The 7,601-nt window shown below is 43.8% G+C and overlaps 1 non-coding gene across 1 annotated transcript; it reads left to right on the top strand.

Moving 5' to 3' along the window:
• Positions 1–644: 644 nt before the first annotated feature.
• Trnat-ugu lies at positions 645–719 on the top strand. The gene has a single exon. It is a non-coding gene; the product is annotated as a tRNA-Thr (tRNA).
• Positions 720–7,601: the final 6,882 nt, after the last annotated feature.

Here is a 7,601-nt window from a genome sequence, read left to right as displayed (position 1 = left end):
CACTCTGTGCAATTTTTGTTTGAAAATGCGCATCGACATACATTTAAAAGGATTCGAAGTTATCACCATTGTTTCTATAGTGTACCTTTTCTCGAAATACTAATCGAGCAATAAAACCGGAATTTCACAGTTTACATCTCCATAAGAGGCTAATAAAACAAGTGGAACAGATTTTTGTTTCAGGTTGTAGTTGTTTTGAAATTAATTTTTCAGTTTTGTGTTACCTGGGACTGCTCCACTTTTCTCAAACCACGCGGTCGGTTGGCAGCGGCAAATACGTTGGCACTCAAAACGTATTTGCCGCTGCCGATCGACCGCGTGGTGAAGAGATGCCGGGACTGGACTTCAGTCCCTGGCATGAAATGAACACCCTAGCTGCAAACAGGCGTTGATTTACTTCATTGGGGACATGTTGAAAATGTGTGCCCCGACCGGGACTCGAACCGGGGATCTCCTGCTTACATGGCAGACGCTCCATCCATCTGAGCCACCGCGGGCACAGAGGATAGTGCGTCTGCAGGGACTTATCCCTTGCACGCCCCCCCGTGAGTTCCACATTCCCAACATGTCACACCACTACATTCGTAGTGGATCTCACGGGGGGCGTGCAAGGGATAAGTCCCTGCAGACGCACCATCCTCTGTGCCCGCGGTGGCTCAGATGGATAGAGCGTCTGCCATGTAAGCAGGAGATCCCGGGTTCGAGTCCCGGTCGTGGCACACATTTTCAACATGTCCCCAATGAAGTAAATCAACGCCTGTTTGCAGCTAGGGTGTCCATTTCATTATCATTTCATTTCTACCAAAGCTGCATGGTCATCCACGGTAACTGTTCTTTCGGGAACAGATACAACCGTCATATATAGTTACTGGGGCATGTTATAGTAATTTTATGCTTCTGAAGAAGGTTAGATTAATTTAGCCGAAACCCGGTAAAGAGTAGAAAATTTGCGCAACTGAGGCTGATTCTTCAAAATATTAGTCTATCACAGTTGTTGACGGGGCTGCAATATGCAAAAAATTATTAAAATGGCAGTGACAAGAAATGCATTTCTGAAGAACGGAAATTTATTAACATCGATATAAATTTAAGTGTTAGGTAAACTTTCCTGAAGGGAATTGTCTGCAGTGGAGTCCTCTATGGAAGTGAAACGTGGAAGATAAATAGTTCACGTATGTGATGCTGCAGAAGAATGGTGAAGATTAAGTACAAGTATCATGCATCCAATGAGGAGGAACTGAACAGAATTGAGAGAAAAGAAATTTCTGGCATAACTTGACTAAAAGGATACATCGGTTGATGGGACACATTCTGAGACTTCAAGGGACCATCAGTTTAATATTGGTGGGAAGGCTTTGGGGTAAAAATGGTTGAGAAAAACAAAGAGATGAGTACAGTGATCAGGTTCCAATGGATGTCGTTGCAGTAGTTATGCAAAGACGGGCTGCAAAGGACAGAGTACAGAGTAGCGTAGAGACCTGCATCAAATCAGTCTTCGGACTCAAGACCACAAACACATTTTAAAAAACTCAGCCTGAACAGGCCGTGAAACACCAACGGTACCGACGGACGGCGTGTCATCCTCAGCCCTCAGGCGCCACATTATGCGGATACGTAGGGGCGGGCATGTGGTCAGCACACCGCTGCCATACGGGATTAGCCGAGCGGTCAAAGGCGCTGCAGTCACGGACTGTGCGGCTGGTCCCGGCGGAGGTTCGAGTCCTCCCTCGGGCATGGGTGTGTGTGTTTGTCCTTAGGATAATTTAGGTTAAGTAGTGTGTAAGCTTAGGGACTTGTGACCTTAGCAGTTGAGTCCCGTAACATTTCACACACACAGCACACCGCTCTCCCGGCAGTATGTCAGTTTACGAGAGCGACAAAAACATTTGGATTTGTATAATTTCTTATCTTTTCTGTTAATTTGCATATTTAGTTGTATTGGGTTGGTGCATAAGCTGGTAGCGTTTTTTCCTATGTTCAATAAACACAACAGATACACATAATAGAGACTCTAGTCATCTATAATATACAGGGTGATCCATTAATCGTGACCGGGAAACCAGATGGCGCTATGGTTGGCCCGCTAGATGGCGGTGCCATAACTCAGACGGATATCAAATGCGTTTTTTTAAAAAATAGGAACCCCCATTTTTTATTACATATTCGTGTAGTACGTAAAGAAATATGAATGTTTTAGTTGGACTACTTTTTCCGCTTTGTGGTAGATGGCGCTGTAATAGTCACAAACATATGGCTCACAATTTTAGACGAACAGTTGGTAACATTTAGGTTTTTTAAATTTAAGTACAGAACGTAGGTACGTTTGAACATTTTATTTCGGTTGTTCCAATGTGATACATGTACCTTTGTGAACTTATCATTTCTGAGAACGCCGGTCGCGGTGGCCGAGCGGTTCTAGGCGCTTCAGTCCGGAATCACGCTGCTGCTACGGTCGCAGGTTCGAATCCTGCCTCGGGCATGGATGTGTGTGATGTCCCTCGGTTAGTTAGGTTTAAGTAGTTCTAAGTCTAGGGGACTGATGACCTCAGATGTTAAGTCCCATAGTGCCTGGAGCCATTTGAACCATTTCTGACAACGCATGCTGTTACAGCGCAATTACCTGTAAATACCACATTAATGCAATAAATGCTCAAAATGATGTCCGTCAACCTCAATGAATTTTGGCAATACGTGTAACGACATTCCTCTCAACAGCGAGTAGCTCGCCTTCCGTAATATTCGCACATGCGTTGCCAATGCGCACACGCATGTTGACAGGCGTTGTCGGTGGATCACGATAGCAAATATCCTTTAACATTCCCCACAGAAAGAAATCCGGGGACGTCAGATCCGGTGAACGCGCGGGCCATGGTATGGTGCTTCGACGACCAGTCCACCTGTCATGTTATTCAATACCGCTTCAACCGCACGCGAGCTATGTGCCGGACATCCATCATGTTGGAAGTTACATCGCCATTCTGTCACGCAGTGAAACATCTTGTAATAACATCAGTAGAACATTACGTATGAAATCAGCATACATTGCACCATTTAGATTGCCATCGATAAAATGGGGGCCAATTACCTTCCTCCCATAATGCCGCACCATACATTAACCCGCCAACGTCGCTGATGTTCCACTTGTCGCAGCCATCGTGGATTTTCCGTTGCCCAATAGTGCATATTATGCCGGTTTACGTTACCGCTGTTGGTGAATGACGTTTCGTCGCTAAATAGAACGCGTGCAAAAAATCTATCATCGTCTCGTAATTTCTCTCGTGCCCAATGGCAGAACGGTACACGACGTTCAAAGTCGTCGCCATGGAATTCCTGGTGCATAGAAATATGGTACGGGTGCAATCGATGTTGATGTAGCATTCTCAACACCGACGTTTTTGAGATTCCCGATCGTCGCGCAGTTTGTCTGCTACTGATGTGCGGATTAGCCGCGACAGCAGCTAAAACACCTACTTGGGCATCATCATTTGTTGCAGGTCATGGTTGACTTTTCACATGTGGCTGAACACTTCCTGTTTCCTTAAATAACGTAACTATCCGGCGAACGGTCGGGACACTTGGATGATGTCGTCCAGGATACCGAGCACCATACATAGCACACGCCCGTTGGGCATTTTGATCACAATAGTCATACATCAACACGATATCGACCTTTTCCGCAATTGGTAAACGGTCCAATTTAACACGGGTAATGTATCACGAAGCAAATACCGTCCGCACTGGCGGAATGTTACGTGATACCACGTAGTTGTACGTTTGTGACTATTACAGCGCCATCTATCACAAAGCGAAAAAAGTGGTCCAACTGAAACATTCATATTTCGTTACGTACTACACGAATATGTAATAAAAATGGGGGTTCCTATTTAAAAAAAAAAAAAGAAAAAAAACGCAGTTGATATCCGTTTGACTTTGGCAGCGCCATCTAGCGGGCCAACCATAGCGCCATCTGGTTTCCCCCTTCAAGCTAGACGAGTTTCGTTCTTTGTAGTTTTTTCGTTTGATGCTTATTTGGTGAGATATTTGGCCAGGTCACTATCAATGGACCACCCTGTATTGTCCTTCACTATTTACAACAGTCTGCAACGATGGGGTACCTTCTCTAGCCGCGACTGTGGACATAACCGGATGCTGATGCAAAGTACTCGTCGATCCATGCTCGGAGCGCTTTTTCATCCGGAAAAGAAGTTCCTTAAAGGTTGTTCGACAGAGACTGGAAAAATGTGAAAATCTGATGGCGCAACACGAGGTGAATATTGTAGGTGTGGAATGACTTCCCCTTTTGTCAGTCTAACAGAATGCGGACAGGCGTTACCGTGGTGTAGCATCACTAATAAATGTCAGCAGTGGTGGGAAGTAAATTGCAGTATACCTCACCGCCACTGTTCCGCTAGAAGCACAACATTATCTTTTGTGAATGCGTGCGGGTCATTTTACGGGGAGTATCTGCTTCGGTTGGGCTCAACAATTGCTTTCTTTTCGTTGTGTTAATATAAAGACTCCTTTTCTCGTCACCAGTAACGACACAGGATAGGAATGATCACGAACCAATTTATGACGAGCAGAAGAGATGCAAGATGTACATATGGCCACCCGCAGATTTTGTGATTTTGGTTTAAAGCGTGCGGTAGGCATACACTCGATGTTTGAAGCATTCCCACTGCATGCAATGTCGCCCGATGGTGGAATTCTCACAGTGGATCACATTTGCGAGTTCTCGAGTACATTCACGTGAATCATTGTGGATTAATGCGTTTAAACGATATTCATCAAACCCCAAAGGCCTTCCTGAACGAGGAGAGTCACTAGAGTGTCCTTAAAACGAGAAAGCCATTTTCTTTCCTGGCTCTGTTCAGTGGCATTATGCTCATACACGTCGCAAATGTTTCTGGTTGTCTCCGCTGCTGTCAAACCTGTATCGAAAAACAGAAGAATACAACGGAAATGTTCCGATTTCTACACTTGGCACTCCATTTTCGAGCGTGTACAACTCCACTCACTTATCTCCAAATAACTAATTGCCGCCCCCCACCACCATGTATCATAGCCGTACCATAGCCGTACCGTAGGTGCAACCACAACGGAGGCGTATCTGTTGACAGACCAGACAAACGTGTGGTTCCTGAAGGGGGGCAGCAGCCTTTTCTGTGGTTGCAGGGGCAACAGTCTGGATGATTGACTGATCTGGCCCTGTAACATTAACCAAATCGGCCTTGCTGTGATGGTACTGCGAACGGCTGAAATCAAGGGGAAACTACAGCTGTAATTTTTCCCGAGGGCATGCAGCTTTACTGTATGTTTAAATCATGATGGCGTCCTCTTGGGTAAAATATTCCGGAGCTAAAATAGTCCCCAGGACTACTCAGGAGGATGTTGTTATCAGGAGAAAGCAAACTGGCGTTCTACGGATCGGAGCGTGGAATGTCTGATCCCTTAATCGGGCAGGTAGGTTAGAAAATTTAAAAAGGGAAATGGATAGTATGAAGTTAGATATAGTGGGAATTAGTGAGCTTCGGTGGCAGGAGGAACAAGACTTCTGGTCAGGTGGTTACAGGATTATAAATACAAAATCAAGTAGGGGTAATGCAGGAATAGGTTCAATAATGAATAAAAAATAGGAGCGCGGATAAGCTACTACGAACAGCATAGCGAACGCATTATTCTATACCAAGATAGACACGAAGCCCACACCTACCACAGTAGTACAAGTTTTAATGCCAACTAGCTCCACAGATGATCAAGAGATTGAAGGAATGTATGATGCACTTAAGGAAATTATTCAGATAGTTAAGGGAGACCAAAATTTAATAGTCATGGGGGACTGCAATTCGGTAGTAGGGAAAGGGAGAGAAGGAAAAGTAGTAGGCGAATATGGATTGGGAGTAAGGAATGAAAGAGGAAGCCGCCCGGTAGAATTTTGCGCAGAGCATAACTTAACCATCGCTTATGTTTGGTTTAAGAATCATGAAAGAAGCTTATATACGTGGAAGACGCCTCGAGACGCTGGAAGATTTCAGACAGATTATATAATGGTAAGACAGATATTTAGGAACCATATTTTACAATGTAAAACATTTCCAGGGGCAGATGTGGACTCAGACCTCAATTTATTGGTTATGAACTGTAGAGTAAAACTGAAGAAACTGCAAAAAGGTAGGCATTTAAGGAGATGGGACCTGGATAAACTGAAAGAACCAGAGGTTGTAGAGAGTTTCAGAGAGAGCATTAGGGAACGATTGACAAACACAGGGGAAAGAAATACAGTAGAAGAAGAAAGGATAGCTTTGAGGGATGAAATAGTGAGGGCCAAAGAGGATCAAGTAGTTAAAAAGACGAGGATTCGTAGAAATCCTTGGCTAGCAGAAGAAATATTGAATTTAATCAATGTAAGAAGAAAATATAAAAATGCACTAAATGGAGCAGGCGAAAAGGAGTACAGACCTCTCAAAAATGAGATCGATAGTAAGTGCAAAATGGCTAAGCAAGGATGGCTAGAGCAGAAATGTAAGGAAGTAGAGGCATATATCACTAGGGATAAGATAGACACCGCCTAAAGGGAAATTAAAGAGATCCTTGGAGAAAAGAGAACCACCTGTATGAGTATCAAAAGCTCAGGTGGAAAACCAGTCCTAAGCACAAATGGGTAAGCAGAAAGATGGAAGGACTATATAGAGGGTCTATACAAGGGCGACGTACTTGAGGGCGATAATATTATGGAAATGGCTGAGGACGTAGATGAAGATGAAATAAGAGATATGATACTGCGTGAAGAATTTGACAGAGCACTGAAAGACTACAGTCGAAAAAAAGGCTCCGGGAATAGACAACATTCCATCAGAACAACTAATAGCCTTCAGAAAGCCAGCCCTGACAAAACTCTACGATCTGGTGAGCAAGATGTATGAGACAGGCAAAATACCCTCAGACTTCATGAAGAATATAATAATTCCAACCCCAAAGAAAGCAGGTGTTGACAGATGTGAAAATTACCGAACTATCAGTTTAATAAGTCACAGCTGCAAAATACTAGGGCGAATTCTTTACAGACGAATGGAAAAACTGGTAGAAGCTGACTTGGGGAAGATCAGTTTGGATTCCGTAGAAATGTTGGAACACACGAGACTCTAATGACGCCACGACTTAACTTGGAAAATAGATAATGAAAAGGCAAACCTACGTTTCTAGCACTTGTAGACTTAGAGAAAGCTTTTGACAATGTTGACTGGAATACTCTCTTTCAAATTCTGAAGGTGGCAGGGGTCAAATACAGAGCGAAAAGCTAGTTACTATTTGTACAGAAACCTAATGGCAGTTATAACAGTCGAGCGGCAAAAAAGGGAAGCAGTGGTTGAGAATGGAGTGAGACAGGGTTGTAGCCTCTCCCTGATGTTATTTAATCTGTATATTGAGCAAGCAGTAAATGAAACAAAAGAAAAATTTGGAGTAGGAATTAAAATCCATGAAGAAGAAATGAAAATGTTGAGGTTCGCCGATGACGTTGTAATTCTGTCAGAGACAGCAAAGGACCTGGAAGAGCAGCTGAACGTAATGGACAGTGTCTTGAAAGGAGGATATAAGATGAA

This window comes from Schistocerca piceifrons, unplaced genomic scaffold (genome assembly GCF_021461385.2).
Source record: "Schistocerca piceifrons isolate TAMUIC-IGC-003096 unplaced genomic scaffold, iqSchPice1.1 HiC_scaffold_913, whole genome shotgun sequence".
Lineage (NCBI taxonomy): Eukaryota > Metazoa > Arthropoda > Insecta > Orthoptera > Acrididae > Schistocerca > Schistocerca piceifrons.
The sequence above is the reverse complement of the archived record's forward strand: the minus strand, read 5'-3'. Positions and strand labels throughout refer to the sequence as shown.